The following is a 15,201-nucleotide window of genomic DNA, read 5'->3' on the forward strand; positions in this document are numbered from 1 at the left end:
GTTTCAGAATAAAGTGGAAACACAGTGGAAAATGACATTTGATTTGTCTCTAGGTATCCATACTCCCTAGGGCTGGTAATGTTTCCTACTTATGGAGTATGTTCATTATTGATGGCATACTTACAATATAATTTGGACTTTTGGCCTGAGATGCTGTCATAAAGTTCCTATGGGCTGTTCCACAATTTACCTGGTATAAGTCAGTTAGCCCTGGTTCTACATTATTATAGTTTCATTGTTAATAAGGACTGATGGTTGCGTCCTTATCAATTTAACAACACACCTCAACGCTCATCAAATTCTTTAAGGAAATTCTGAAAGAAGTGCTTCATTTGCAGGCTTGGCAACAATGAGAACTTTGAAATGAACAGTTACCATTCAACGGGGAAACTACAAATCAATTGGATCCATATCATAATTGGAGATTACGAGGCACTTTTGAAAAATATTTTATTCCCTGTCACAGATTGCAAGGTTGGCATTTAATTTAATGACTTCATTTTGTTCATATATTACCATAAATGGATCTATTTTTATTTCCACTCAGGAAATCCACATTGTTATAGATCAGAACACTAGACCAAGAATGAAATGCTAAATGATTCTTGTAAATTCCTAGTAGAAAATAATTTGATTTATTGCAACTTTTTCAAAACTGAGCTTCTACCAGTCACATAATTACTTTGAACATTACACCCATGCAGAACAGGACACTTCAATGATTATATATTTTATTCCTTAAAAAAAACGCTCGCTCTTCCTTCAATTCTCAAGCACCATCCTGTCAACTATTTAAGAAAGAACTGCAGATGCTGAAAAAATTGAAGGTAGACAAAAATGTTGGAGAATCTCAGCGGGTGAGGCAACATCTATGGAGCGAAGGAATAGGTGATGTTTCAGGTGGAGCAATTTTGTCTACCATCCTGTCAACTATTGCATGCTATATCTATCCTGAACATTGGACCATTACAAAAGGACTATTCCTTCAGCCTCTTAAGGCTGTTCTTCATCTCACTCAGGTTACATTGATGTGTACCTTAATCCCATTTACATAGAAACATAGAAACATAGAAAATAGGTGCAGGAGTAGGCCATTCGGCCCTTCGAGCCTGCACCGCTATTCAATATGATCATGGCTGATCATCCGACTCAGTATCCTGTACTTGCCTTCTCTCCATACCCCCTGATCCCTTTAGCCACAAGGGCCACATCTAACTCACTCTTAAATACAGCCAATGAACTGGCCTCAACTACTTTCTGTGGCAGAGAATTCCACAGATTCACCACTCTCTGTGTAAAAAATGATTTTCTCATCTCAGTCCTAAAAGACTTCCCTCTTATCCTTAAACTGTGACCCCTAGTTCTGGACTTCCCCAACATCGGCAATAATCTTCCTGCATCTAGCCTGTCCAACCTCTTAAGAATTTTATAAGTTTCTATAAGATCCCCCCTCAATCTTCTGAATTCTAGTGTGTACAAGCCAAGTCTATCAAGTCTTTCTTCATATGAATGCCCTGCCATCCCAGGAATCAGTCTGGTGAACCTTCTCTGTACTCCCTCTATGGCAAGAGTGTCTTTCCTCAGATTGGGAGACCACAACTGTACACAATACTCCAGGTGTGGTCTCACCAAGACCCTGTACAACTGCAGTAGAACCTCCCTACTCTTATACTCAAATCCTTTTGCTATGAATGCTAACATACCATTTGCTTTCTTCACTGCCTGCTGCACCTATCCAGGTCACCTTGCAGCCTCCTAGCATTCTCCTCACAGCTAACACTGCCCCCCAGCTTCGTGTCATCCTCAAACTTGGAGATGTTGCATTCAATTCCCTCATCCAGATCATTAATATATATTGTAAATAGCTGGGGTCCCAGCACTGAGCCTTGCGGTACCCCACTAGTCACTGCCTGCCATTCTGAAAAGGGTCCGTTTACTCCTACTCCTACTTCCTGTCTGCCAGCCAGTTCTCTATCCACATCAATACTGAACCCCCAATACCGTGTGCTTTAAGTTTGTATACTAATCTCTTATCAAAAGCCTTCTGAAAGTCTAGATATAACACATCCACTGGTTCTCCCTTATCCACTCTACTAGTTACATCCTCGAAAAATTCTATAAGATTCGTCAGACATGATTTACCTTTCATAAATCCATGCTGACTTTGTCCAATGATTTCACCACTTTCCAAATGTGCTGCAATCCCATCTTTAATAACTGACTCCAGAATTTTCCCCACCACCGATGTTAGACTAACTGGTCTGTAATTCCCCATTTTCTCTCTCCCTCCCTTTTTAAAAAGTGGGGTTACATTAGCTACCCTCCAGTCCTCAGGAATTACTCCAGAATCTAAAGAGTTTTGAAAAATTATCACTAATGCATCCACTATTTCTGCGGCTATTTCCTTTAGTACTCTGGGATGCAACATATCTGGCCCTGGGGATTTATCAGCCTTTAATCCATTCAATTTACCTAACACCATTTCCCGGCTAACCTGGATTTCACTCAGTTCCTCCATCTCATTTAACCCCCGGTCCCTTGCTATTTCTGGCAGATTATTTATGTCTTCCTTAGTGAAGACAGAACCAAAGTAGTTATTCAATTGGTCTGCCATGTCCTTGTCCCCCATGATCAATTCGCCTGTTTCTGACTGCAAGGGACCTACATTTTTTTTAAATAATCTTTTCCTCTTCACATATCTATAAAAACTTTTGCAGTCAGTTTTTATGTTCCCTGCCAGTTTTCTTTCATAATCTATTTTCCCTTTTCTAATTAAGCCTTTTGTCCTCCTCTGCTGGACTCTGAATTTCTCCCAGTCCTCTGGTAGGCTGCTTGTTCTGGCTAATTTGTACGCTTTATCTTTTGTTTTGATACTATCCCTGATTTCCCTTGTTATCCATGGATGCACTACCTTCTCTGATTTATTATTTTGCCAAACTGGGATGAACAATTGTTGTAGTTCATTCATGCAGTTTTTAAATGCCTTCCATGGCATATCCACCGTCAACCCTTTAAGAATCATTTGCCAGTCTATCTTGGGTCCCATCGTTCAGTCGTTCAGTCTGAACTAACATCCTTCAGTCCCATCAGTCTATCCAACATCATTTCCTGCCTAATGTGGATTTCCTTCAGTTCCTCTGTCACCCCAGATCCTCTGGCCATTACTATATCAGGAAGATTGTTTGAAGCCAGTAACAAGCCAGAGTTACACGGTTGTGAAGCTCAGCAGACAATTAACATTACCGGTTAGTTATCCTTGGTTCTGAAAACGGCTGATTACGTTTTTTCCCCCCAATGAGCCAATGAAATTCACCGATCAGCACCGGCTACAACCTACGAGAACCTAAGGGAACCTTCGACCTCCTGGCAACCCATTAGAATTAGAATGACCTTTATTGTCATTCAGACCTTACGGGACCTTTTAGGACCTCCTGGTGACCCACCTGCGGCATGAGAATTCTCGCTACACTCCATGGCGGCTTCATTCTAGTCGCCGCTAATGTTTCAACATGTTGAAAAATTTGCTGCGAACATAATGAGGCCACGACTAGTTCCCAGAATATGGGAACTCCTCATGACCATGAAGGCGACTCCCCGGCAACCACCCGTGAACATGTGGTGACCATGTGGCGACTCCATAGTCTCCTGCAGCCGCATAAAATGTTGCCTAAATGGGACAGGCCCATTATAGCACTTGCAGCGTCGGAGACCCGGGTTCTATATCGACTGCGGGTGATGTTTGAACGGAGTTTGCATGTTCTCCCGGTGATCTGCGTGGGTTTTATCCGAGATCTTCGGTTTCCTCGACACCAATGAAATTGGCTTGGTAAATGTAAAAATTGTCCCTAATGCGTTAATATGCTAATATGCGTGGATCGCTGGTCGCCGCGAATTGGGCAGTTGGTCGTCGCGAACCCGATGGGCCGAAGAGACTGTTTCTCTAAACTAAATTGAACTAAACTAAACTCCTGTCCACGATCCTGGCATAAATAAGCATGTCAGTATTAATAACCTCAAAGTGTACAGAACTTGCACTACATTCCCTTTAAGTTCCTCTCCATCCATAAAAGATATAAACTTGAAGCTATCTAGCCATCATTTATGCACATTAGGTACAGCATGTTCAAGAAAATGCAGTTGATTGCATGAAAGCTTTTCAATTTTTAATGCAACACTTATGATTTGCCATTAAAATATTCAATGATGTAAAACAGTGCAAAGGCCTCAGAAAGATTTATCTCGTAATTGGTGCAAACAATTGCTATACAATTCCACAAACAATAAAAGCTCTCTGACCATTAAAATGTATTCTCACATGTATAATTATGACATTTTGGCAATAAAAAAACCTGAAGGAAATAAGAACAATGAGTGGTGATCAATTAATAATAGATCAAGCTGTTGTACTTACACAAGCAAAACCATTTTTCCGGAAAACCAAAATAAAAACTGAATAGTCATGTTGGAAATTCACAATTTATCAGGCAGCGTTTAGGCAGCAGGATACTAGGTTAATGGAACAGATTTTCCTGCAAAATTTCCATAACTTTGCTGTGGACGTGTTAATGACGGGAGGGTGGTGGAGAGAGTCAAAAGTTTCAAATTCTTGGGCATACATATCTGAAGAAGGGTTGTCCACCTTATCACCTTATGAAGGCTCAATGCTGCATTGAACCTCAACAGTGAGGGTTGGGTTAGCCTCTTTGAGGAAGCTCACTCCAGAGGATCCACCTGAGTTGGTGGGGAAGTGAGGAGTGAACACACAAACAGATATCCACTGCCAGGGTGGTGTGGCCAATGACAGTACTTCAGAAGGGATGGGCCTTTCAATGTACAGTAGAGAGGTACAGCACAGAAGCAGGCCCTTTGATCCACAATGTCTAGGCCGAACATGATGCCAAGTTAAACTAATCTCATCTGCCTGCATATGATCCATATAGAGTCATTACCTCATGCAGCACAGAAATAGGCCCTTTGGCCCAACTTGCCCATGGCGAGGGAACTGCCCATTCTACATTAGTCCCACCTGCCCCACGTTTGGCCAATATCCTTCCAAACCTTTCCTATCCATGTAACTATCTTTCCATTCCCTCAATATTCTGCTGGCCACGAGCCTCAGCTCTTCAGTCAAACTGCACTGGACAGTAATTTATGTCCCTTGTGAATCTAACCCCCAAGTTTGCGATGTGATGGTAAACAGTATTTGATAAAGTAGTAGAACTGTGGATAATCTGATATTGATAGAGGGAAGAGGATGGTAAAGAAGGAAGGAGAGTATTAGAATGGTCAAGTTAGAGACGATGGAGGTAATCCCAGTATCCCAGGGAGATGGGATGAGTATTTGTCTTAATCTGTCCATGAGAGTTAATTAATCTATCTACCCAGGGCTCTAAGTCTCTTTGGACACCCCCTCCCCCCCCCCCCCCCCCCCCCCCCCCCCCCCCCCCCCCCCACATTCCTCTAACTAGGTGGAAACTCTTTGATCCAGGAGTCTATGCAAGTGGCAGTGGGGAGGAGGTCTGAGAGGCAGCGAGGCATAGATATCGAGCCCTGACCTCCATCCTCTGTGGTTATTTAAGTAGAAATATAATGTGATGTTGAGAACATCCACATCCCATTTTGTTAAAGGAGTCCTGCGTGTGCTAAAATTTTAAAAAACCCAGCAAGTTTCAAGTGCCTGCCTCTGCTCTATTCTATCTTTTTAGGTCTAAAGCAGATGACCTCACACTTGATTATACCGAAATCCATTTGCTACAGCTTTTGTCTATCCATTTAAACTATTAATAGCCTACAATTATGAGCTTTCATCTGCACAAGTAATAATGCTCCTTATGTTTGTTTCATCCATGCTCGTGGCCATTTGACTCCCTATTCCAACATTTATATTATTAATAAATGTAGTGAATAGTTGAGACCTTAACAGTGATTCTTTAACAGTGATACAACACATCTGGTCAATTACAGTACCTATCCTTCATTCCCATCCTTTGTCTGTAGCCACTCAGTTAAGCTACTAACTCAATGGTTTCCCTTCTGTATTTTAAGTTTCACTTCATGTAACCCCTGTCAGCCCTTGTAAAATGCATAAGCTTTAAAATATTGGTTTTAGACTCAACTGGTCACTCTATTTAATTTCTGAATTACTTTTTTCCCCCCTCAAACCTGCTGTTTTAAACTCTATGCATCATAGGTCCTTTACCTCAAGATGACAGAACAGGAAAGATTGAGGTTAGATTGGATTTAGGTTTGGATCTGATGTTTCGTTCAAAAGTTTTTCATGACTAATGCAAATTAAATAAACAAAATGCAGCACAAAGTCCAGGCTTGGACAAAAATCACTAGTCCTTCAAGTCTGCTGGACCTAAACCTTGGAATTCGCCACACAACAGCTTTGAGCATGCTCCCCTCAACAGAAGAACTGCAGTGATTCATGAAGGTAGGGGTTTGCCACTACCTTCTGGGAAGGGCATTTAAGGAAGAGCAATAAATGCTGGCATTGTCGGTAACGCCCAGATGCCAAAGTTCAATAGAGTAAAAAAATAAAGGCAGATTGGTGCTATCGTGCTGATAAACTATAAGCCCCCAACATGTATTACTTTCATGCTTGCTAATAGAAAGGAGATTCCTTATGTTTTTGCTCATGTATAACCTGAAATTATATATATATATATATATAAAACCAAGGATTATGAAAAAAGTGATTCTATTTTCTAGACTGTGGTCTATTATCAACAGCACTGAAATATGGAACTTATCTCTGCTTTGTGCTCCAACACACAAGTATGTGTTCATAGGTCACAAAAGGCCAGAGATCAGGAACAATGCAAGCCTCCCTTTATATTCTCCCGAGAATGCATCTTTTAGCCAAGTGTCCTGCTGTACCACCATGTCACTTTCACCCTCTAGGTCTCAAAGAGCAAGGTTGCCAAATTAGTGACAATTTTCTCTGCTTCTGTGCTGTGCAGTCATCCGCTCTCATAAGGCGGTTGACTTTTGACCTTCTTCTGTGTGGCTGTATTTAAATGTGGACTCCAGAGGTGGAACAACATTGCTTCCGAATGATGTTCCAACGCATTGTGTCACCCACTTCTTTGAGCGTGCTCTGTGCTGTTACAACATGAAAAGGAATCAGCGTGTGGATTTTCTTTCTGTTTTTCTCTTCAGAGACAGCAGTGAATTACTGACCCATGCAGGCCTTCGAAAAAGGGAAAAAAAAAAAGTCATTTTAAAAGGACACTGGGCAACTTCTTTGTGATCTAGTGGTGCAACAGAAGGCTGACAAAGGCACTTTTACGGTCATAATCAGTATCCAGTAGGAGAGGCCAGCTGTAGATTACATCTCAAGGTGATAGTCACCTCTGACCTTTATGCAGTCCTGGTGCCCGCTGCCCATCCATCATATGGTCAGTTGACAGCAACCTCTTTAACCATGTTACAGTCAGCGAACATTATCTATTGATTTCATTGATTGTTGTCTGCATCTGCTAGGGTTTCTGGGAGCCTATCTCTGCTCCCCAGCATTCCCGCCATGGATTTTTTTGTTCTTTTCTTGTTATCAGGGCCTTGGTTTGTCAGCAACGGAGAACAGAGCCCATGGAAACCCAGGAGAGAATCGGGACTGCCAGATGGTGCAGCTGACAACAGAACACTTCCCTTTTTTCACCCTCTCTGCCACGTTAAGGGTATACTTTTAAAAGGAGAAAATGGCTCACGGTGTCTGGCTTATTGTGAAAGCAATTTTCTTCAATATTTCAATTATGCTTTTTGACAAATTTCTATCCGCGGAGGAAATGCCAATATCAGTCACGAGAAAATGAAAAATGTGATTGTCCCCCCCCCCCCCCCCCCCCCCCCGTCTACTGATAAAGCGAACATTCATTCCGCTTCCATAAGTGCTGAGCACCTTTCACCAGCCTATCTAAATGGTCATCATTCACAAGTGAAACTAAATAGTAATTGATAACTGACCAGCTATGGTGACATCATAATTACATCTAAACTCACTATCATTTGAATCTTCTCCACTCACACACAATACATGTGAGCAAACACATACACAATAAAACACACACACACACACACACTCTCTCCCACTGATTACAATCCTTTCCCATTATTCAGTGTTTGCCCATGTTAAAATGAACCCATTATTCAGTGTTTGCCTGTGACTGTCTGAACTGTGCAACTTGCTTGTTTTCATATTTTTGCTGCTTTTAAAATTGTTTTATAAAAAACTAAGATCAGATATTTCATTTCATCTTCTACGAATTCATTAGTTTGTTTGTTTATTTTTATTTTTTACCCTCTGGAAGACCAGCTCCAATTATGTAGCATTAACTTCCACCCCGCTGTGCCAAGGACGGCTGTGATAAGTAGGAGGAAAATCAGAAGAAGCCTATGGTGGGGATTAGGGCAGGGGCTGTTTAATGTTGTGGGATAATGGAATGAGGAGGAAGGAAATGATCTGAAAAATTCTGATGGATTACTTCGCCCTGATCCCAGCATTAACATTGAAACTGCTGCCTCACTGCAGCATGTTTGGGTGCCTATTAGAAACATAGAAACATAGAAATTAGGTGCAGGAGTAGCCATTCGGCCCTTCGAGCCTGCACCGCCATTCAATATGATCCAACTCAGTATCCTGTACCTGCCTTCTCTCCATACCCCCTGATCCCCTTAGCCACAAGGGCCTTAACTCCCTCTTAAATATAGCCAATGAACTGGCCTCAACTACCCTCTGTGGCAGAGAGTTCCAGAGATTCACCATTGAAAAAAGTTCTTCTCACTGCTTAAAGGATTTCCCCTTTATCCTTAAGCTGTGACCCCTTGTCCTGGACTTCCCTAACATCGGGAACAATCTTTTCGAGCCTGTCCAACCCCTTAAGAATTTTGTAAGTTTCTATAAGAAGCACTCTCCTACATTCTAGAGAGTATAAACCAAGTCTATTGATGGATCAAGCACTCCAACCCAAGGACCTTCTCACAACCCTTCAAGCTGGATTTAGCATGGAGCAGCTGGTTGGCACCCAGATCAAATCCTGACCTCTGTGCGGAATTTGCACATCCTTCCTATGGAGGTGTCCTTGCGTGCTCCGGTTTCTTTCCAAAGACATGGGTGTGTGTATGTTAATGTGTAGGGGGGCCTCTGTAAAATTCCCCTTAGTGTGTAGGGAATGGGTGAGAAAGTGGGATAACATAGAGCTGGTGTGAGAGGACAATCACTGGTCAGTGTGGACCCGGTAGGTCGAAGGACCTGTTTCCATGAGGTATCTCAAAACTAAACTAAACCTTCCTGAAGCATACATGCAGTGAGCAGCATCACAATCACCTATTAGATTCAAGGTCACTTCTTCACTCATTTCGAGTTCAGCCTTGTACTTCACAAGGCTGGGACAAATTCAAGGGGAAATCACATTTTGATGGATTGGCTTGATCTGGAGGGCCTGGAATCTCCCATCATTGAAGGGTTCTATAAGAATCGCTGACTCAGAAAGGCAGCTAGTATCATCCGAGACCCTCTCCCTCCTACACGCACTCCCACCTCATTCCTACAATCAGGAAAAAGGTAGAAGAGACTGAAAACTGTAACTTCCAGGATCAGGAGCAGCTTCTTCCCAACAACCATCAGGCTATTAAACACCACATCCTCCAAATAGACTCCAAACTAGATGGACTTGGGGGCTGTAGTGGCCTGGATGAGGTCAGGAAAAGGCTAGACGCCAGGCAGGTCCAGAAGTCGTTTTTGACTTTGCACCATTATTTATTTATTTATGTCTGTCTGTTGGTCTGTCCTGAACTTTTTTTTAAATTATCATGGGTTTTACATATCTGTTGTGCTGCTACAAGAATTTAATTGTCCCGTTTCAGGACTTAAGACAATAAAACACTTTTGACTTGACTCTCCCTATCTAAGAGAGTTTCTTAGTTCAGTCTGATGAATTCAATCTTGTGTCAATTCAGTTTACTCTCTCTGGTTTAATGCAGTTTCGACCATTGCACTACAGTGGTTCTTATTTCTCTTATTCAAGGTTTCTCGTCAGTTTTGTAAAATCTCTCTTGTCCTTCTGCCGTGCTTTCTCCCCACTGTCCCCTATTGTGCATCTCTGTTGCAACCATTCTTATTCTCATTCATTAACATATAGCCACTCCTCAGCAAAATCTTAAGCAGCTACTATCGATGAAAATAGATTATTAAAAGTTTCATTCTTGAGATGAACCCGACTGCTTGGAACAGAATTTCAGGGATGTCGCTAATTTATTAGTGACTTGGATTCAGGGCCGGCCTTAAGCCGATTGGATCAATTGCTCCCAATTGGGCCCCGCGCCTAACGGGGGCCCCGCGTTAGAGTAATCTACTATCGGCTCAGGTAGATCTACCCCGGGTGGAGGGGGGAGAGAGGGGTGGAGAGAGTGTAGAGGGTTGTGAGAGGAGTGTGAGGGGAAATGGAGCAGGGGGAGAGGGGGAGGTGGGTCGTTTGCTCACGGTCCCGGGGCAGCGCTCCCGCCCCTCCAGTCGCCATGCTTCATGCACACAGCCCCGGCTCCACCCCTCTCTCTCCCAGGGGAGACGCGGTGAACACTACACGGAGGGCCGGGCTGGGGGTTGGAGCAACGTTTACAAACATCGGTCTCAGCTCACACCCGTCCGCCCAGACAATGGCATTCGCTCACACCGCCGGCCCTCTTCCTCCCTTCTTCTCTCCTTCCCTCCCTCCCTCCCTCCCTCCCTCCCTCCCTCCTCCCCTCCCTCCCTCCCTCCCTCCCTCCCCCTCTCCCTGTCCCCCCCTCCTTCTCTCCCCCCCTCTCTCTCTCTCTCTCCCTTTCTCTCCTTCCCTCCCTTCCTTCTTTCTCTCCTTCCCTACCTCCCTTCTTTCCCTCCTCCCCTCCCTTCCTTCTCTCCTTCCTCCCCTTCTCTCCCTCCCACACACACACACACACATAACACACAGACAACCAACACACACAATCATGCACAGACACACAACACACACACACACACACACACACACACACACACACACACACACACACACACACACACACACACACACACACACACACACACACACACACACACACACACACACACACACACACACACACACACACACACACACACACACACACACACACAACCAAGTTAGGATGGGGAAGAAGCCCAAAGGATAGGATGGGGCTGAACCCTGGACTGGTTTTATTGGTTTTCCAGGATCTATTTATTATTATTTTTTTAAATTCCGTTTCACAGTCACTAAAACAAGTGGTATTGTAACTATGTACTTTTAAGAGGTGATCTACACATTTTGTTTGTTACTTGTAGGCTTACATGTATGCAATTTTATATTAAAATGTATCTTACATCTGTTTGGTCCATTAAGTCGCAGGCACTTTTTAAGTGCACATTTTGATTACTTTCCATTCTACCATAGAGATATAAAGTCTACTAGACCAAGTGCAGACCCGTTGGGTCTGCTCCCCCAATGGTGTGATTCCCCAAACCCAATATTCCACTATGCACCCGTCTCCTCCAATGGAATTGATGCCGTTGCCAAATGTAAGTTAAAGTGCACATTTTGATTACTTTCCATTCTACCATAGAGATATAAAGTCTATAATGGACTTTATTGATATTTCTATGATTCTACAGACCTTGGCTGGGAACCTGGGGCTCAACAAAATTGTTCCCAATTGGGCCCCGCACCTAATAAGGCTGGCCCTGCTTGGATTCATTTGTGATAAGAGCGTTAAACAGACATCAGTAACTCAGGTTACATTTCAGCTACAGTTTGTAAATTGGTTTTCTTCAGTTGAAGTCCCGGAAACATGAGTTTAGTTTAGTTTAGTTTAGTTTAGAGATACAGCGCAGAAACAGGCCCTTCGGTCCACCGAGTCCACGCCGACCAACGATCCCTGCACAATAACACTATCCTACAAACACTAGGGACATTTTACACTTACACCAAACCAATTTACCATCAAACCTGTATGCCTTTGGAGTATGGGAGGAAACCGAACATCTCGGAGAAAACTCACACTGTCACGGGGAGAATGTACAAACTCCGTACAGGCAGGACCCATAGTCGGGATCGAACCCGGGTCTCCGGCGCTATAAGTCAGCAACTCTACCGCTGCGCCACCGTGCCTCCCTCCACGAGTTTCCACTAGTTTTTTCAGGATTTGAGCAGCTAATCAGCTGTTGCTAAAGACAGAGGCCTCAGAGGCAAGGCCCAAAGTCTTTGAAAATCTTCATAATTTATTGTCAATTATAACCAGGAGGATTTGTCCAGGTCTGTAAATAACTGCAAGATGTCAATTTGATCTTTCTCCCTTCCTGATTCCTGATTCCACACCCACTCCCCCTCCCCCACCCACTCTATGGTTTGTCTCTGATCCTCAGTATGGCATTGGTATTAGCATTGGTTTATTATTGTCACGTATACATCGTACAGTGAAATGCTTTTGTTTGTGTGCTACCCAGTCTAATCAAATCATACGATACATAAGTACAAACAAGCCATCCACAAGTACAACAGAAAATGCAAAATGAAAAATGCCAGCTTGCAGAATATAGTTACCGGCAGCACTGTAGGGTTACAGTTACAGAGAAAATGTCCAGTATATACAATAAGATAGGTTGGAAAATCAAGATTACACCATATCTTATTGGAGGACCATTCAGTAGTCTGATAAAAAAAGGGGAAGAAGCTAATCCTGAACCTGGTGGTGCTTGATTTCACGCTTTTGTTTCTTCTACCCAAACAGGGAGAAGAAAAGAAGGAATGATCAGAGTGAAAAAAGTACGAATGTATTGGCTGCTTACCTGAGGCAGTGTGATGTGCCAATGGGTTTGACAGGGAGGAAGGCGGGGAGGTTGGCCTGTGTGATGAACTGAGGTTCATTCACAACTCTGCGATTTCTTGCAGCTTTGGGCGGAGCTGTTCCCAAACCAAGATGTAATGCAACCCAATAGCATGTTGGCTGCATGTTGGCTGCGGTGCATGTAGAACCTGGTAAGAATTGTTGGAGACACACTGAATCTCCCCAATCTTCCGAGGAAGTCCAGACGTTTGTGTGAATTTTGGCCTCAGCTTCAATGTGGTTGGTTCAGGACAAAACGTTGGTGATATTTACGCCTAGGAACTTGAAGCTCTCAACCATTTCCACTTCAGCACTATTGATGCTGATTGGGGCACGTACTCCAAAATGCTTTCTGAAGCAAATAACTAGCTCCTTCATCTTGCTGATATTGAGGGCGAGGTCTTGACCATGTTATTCATTCAGCTCTCTATCTCCTTCCTGTCTCGTCATTGTTCAAGATGCAGCCCACTTCTGCAGTTTCAACTGCATACTTGTAGATGGAGTTAGAGCCAAACTTAGCCACACAGTCATGACTGTACAGGGAGTAAAGCGGGAGAGTGAGAGAGCATCCTTGTGTTGAGAATTATTGTGGAGGAGTTGTCTCCTATCCTCAATGATTTTGGCCTGTGGGGCAAAAAGTCCAGGATCCCGAGGCAGGGGTGAGTGCTGATTCCTAGGTCCTTAAGTTGACGATGAGTTTGGATGGAATTATGGTGTTGAAAGCGGAGCTAAATACGAATCACAGTGCTAAGCATTTAGGGAATATAGTGAGGGGCTGCTAACGCAACCTTTCACCAATATTGAGAATTGTTGCACAGGATGGTTTGTCCCCAATCCGCACTGATTGTGATTTCTGAGTCAGAAGGTCAAATATCCAATAGTAAAGGAGGGAACTGACTCTGGTATTCAAGGTGGAGGTATAATTAATGGATAGGAGTCTGACATAGGTGTCCTTATTATGTAAATATTACAGATGTGAGTGTAGGGCCAGGGAGATGGCATCTGCCATGGACAGGACCTATGGCGATAGTAAGCAAACTGCAGTGGGTCAAGGTTGGCTGGATGGCAGGAAGTGGGGACCTTAGAATGGAGCAGTGAGAGGTTAAAGATTTCTGTAAGGTTTCCTGCCTGCTGGTCCACACTGGTCCTGATGACACGGTGAGTGACTCTATCCAGGTCTTTTGCTTTCCATGGGTTTACTCACAGGAAGGTCGATCTGACATCTCCTACAGTGACCTTGGCTGTTGGGGAAGATGATGTAATTCCACCAACCTTCTGTTCAAAGTGAGATTAGAATGGATTCAGTTAATCAGGGATCACAGAGCATTGAACATTGCAGACTTGAACCTCGCCTGAGAGTGGACCTTATAGTTCATCCATGGTTTTGTTTGTATTGAGTTCTTTGGTATGCAGTCTTCTACACATTTCCCGATGAACTCTGTGAGGCAATGGCATATTCATTTAGGATTTCCACGAAGTCCATGAATATGGAGCAGTCCACCGACTCAAAGCCGTCCCGAAGGATCTCATGTGTTTTCTCGGACCAGCACGGTGTGGCTTTCTGTTCCAGATACTTCCACTTCAGTTTCTGCTCATAAACAGGAAGTAGAAGCACAGTCAGGCACTCGAAGAATAGTCCCAAACCGAAAGATTACCTACCCACATCCTCCAGTGATGCTGCAAGACTCGCTGAGTTACTCCAGCACTTTGAGTCTTCTTTTAGTAAACCAGCAAAAAACAATCTGTGTTCTATGTAAGATTCCAGAATCTGCAGTTCCTTCAGTCCACAGCCAGGTGGTCAGATTTCCCAAAGTGCGATCAGAGGATGGAGTGGTATGTAACTTTGATGGTTGTGCAGCAGTGGTCGAGGGTATTTCGGCCTCTGGCGAGAGTATCAATGACTGTGATGATAGTATCTTGGCCACACATTTTTGAGATTGACGAGACTGATATCTCCAGCTATTATGTACGTGGCCTTGGGGTACTTTGTTTCAAGGTAATTGGTGATGGTGTGTAGTTTCTCAAATGCAAACTCAGCATTAGCCTGGGGTGAGATGTGGACTACTGAGAGGAGAGCTGAAGTGAATTCCCCAGTGGCTATAAGGGTCAACACTTCACCATTGGATATTACAATTCTGGGGAGCAGGATCCATGCAGAAGGTTCTGCAGTGCTGGTCCAGGGAAACAGGTGAGAACTCAATAGCATGTTGTCAGGACAATAACCTCCCCCACGATGTCAGCAAGTCGAAGGAGCTAAATATCGACTTCAGGAAGTATGCCCCAATCCGCATCATTGATGGATGGAAATAATTTACAGTTTCAAGTTGCTAGACATTAATATTA

This window comes from Leucoraja erinacea, chromosome 1 (assembly GCF_028641065.1).
Source record: "Leucoraja erinacea ecotype New England chromosome 1, Leri_hhj_1, whole genome shotgun sequence".
In the NCBI taxonomy this organism is placed as follows: Eukaryota; Metazoa; Chordata; class Chondrichthyes; order Rajiformes; family Rajidae; genus Leucoraja; species Leucoraja erinaceus.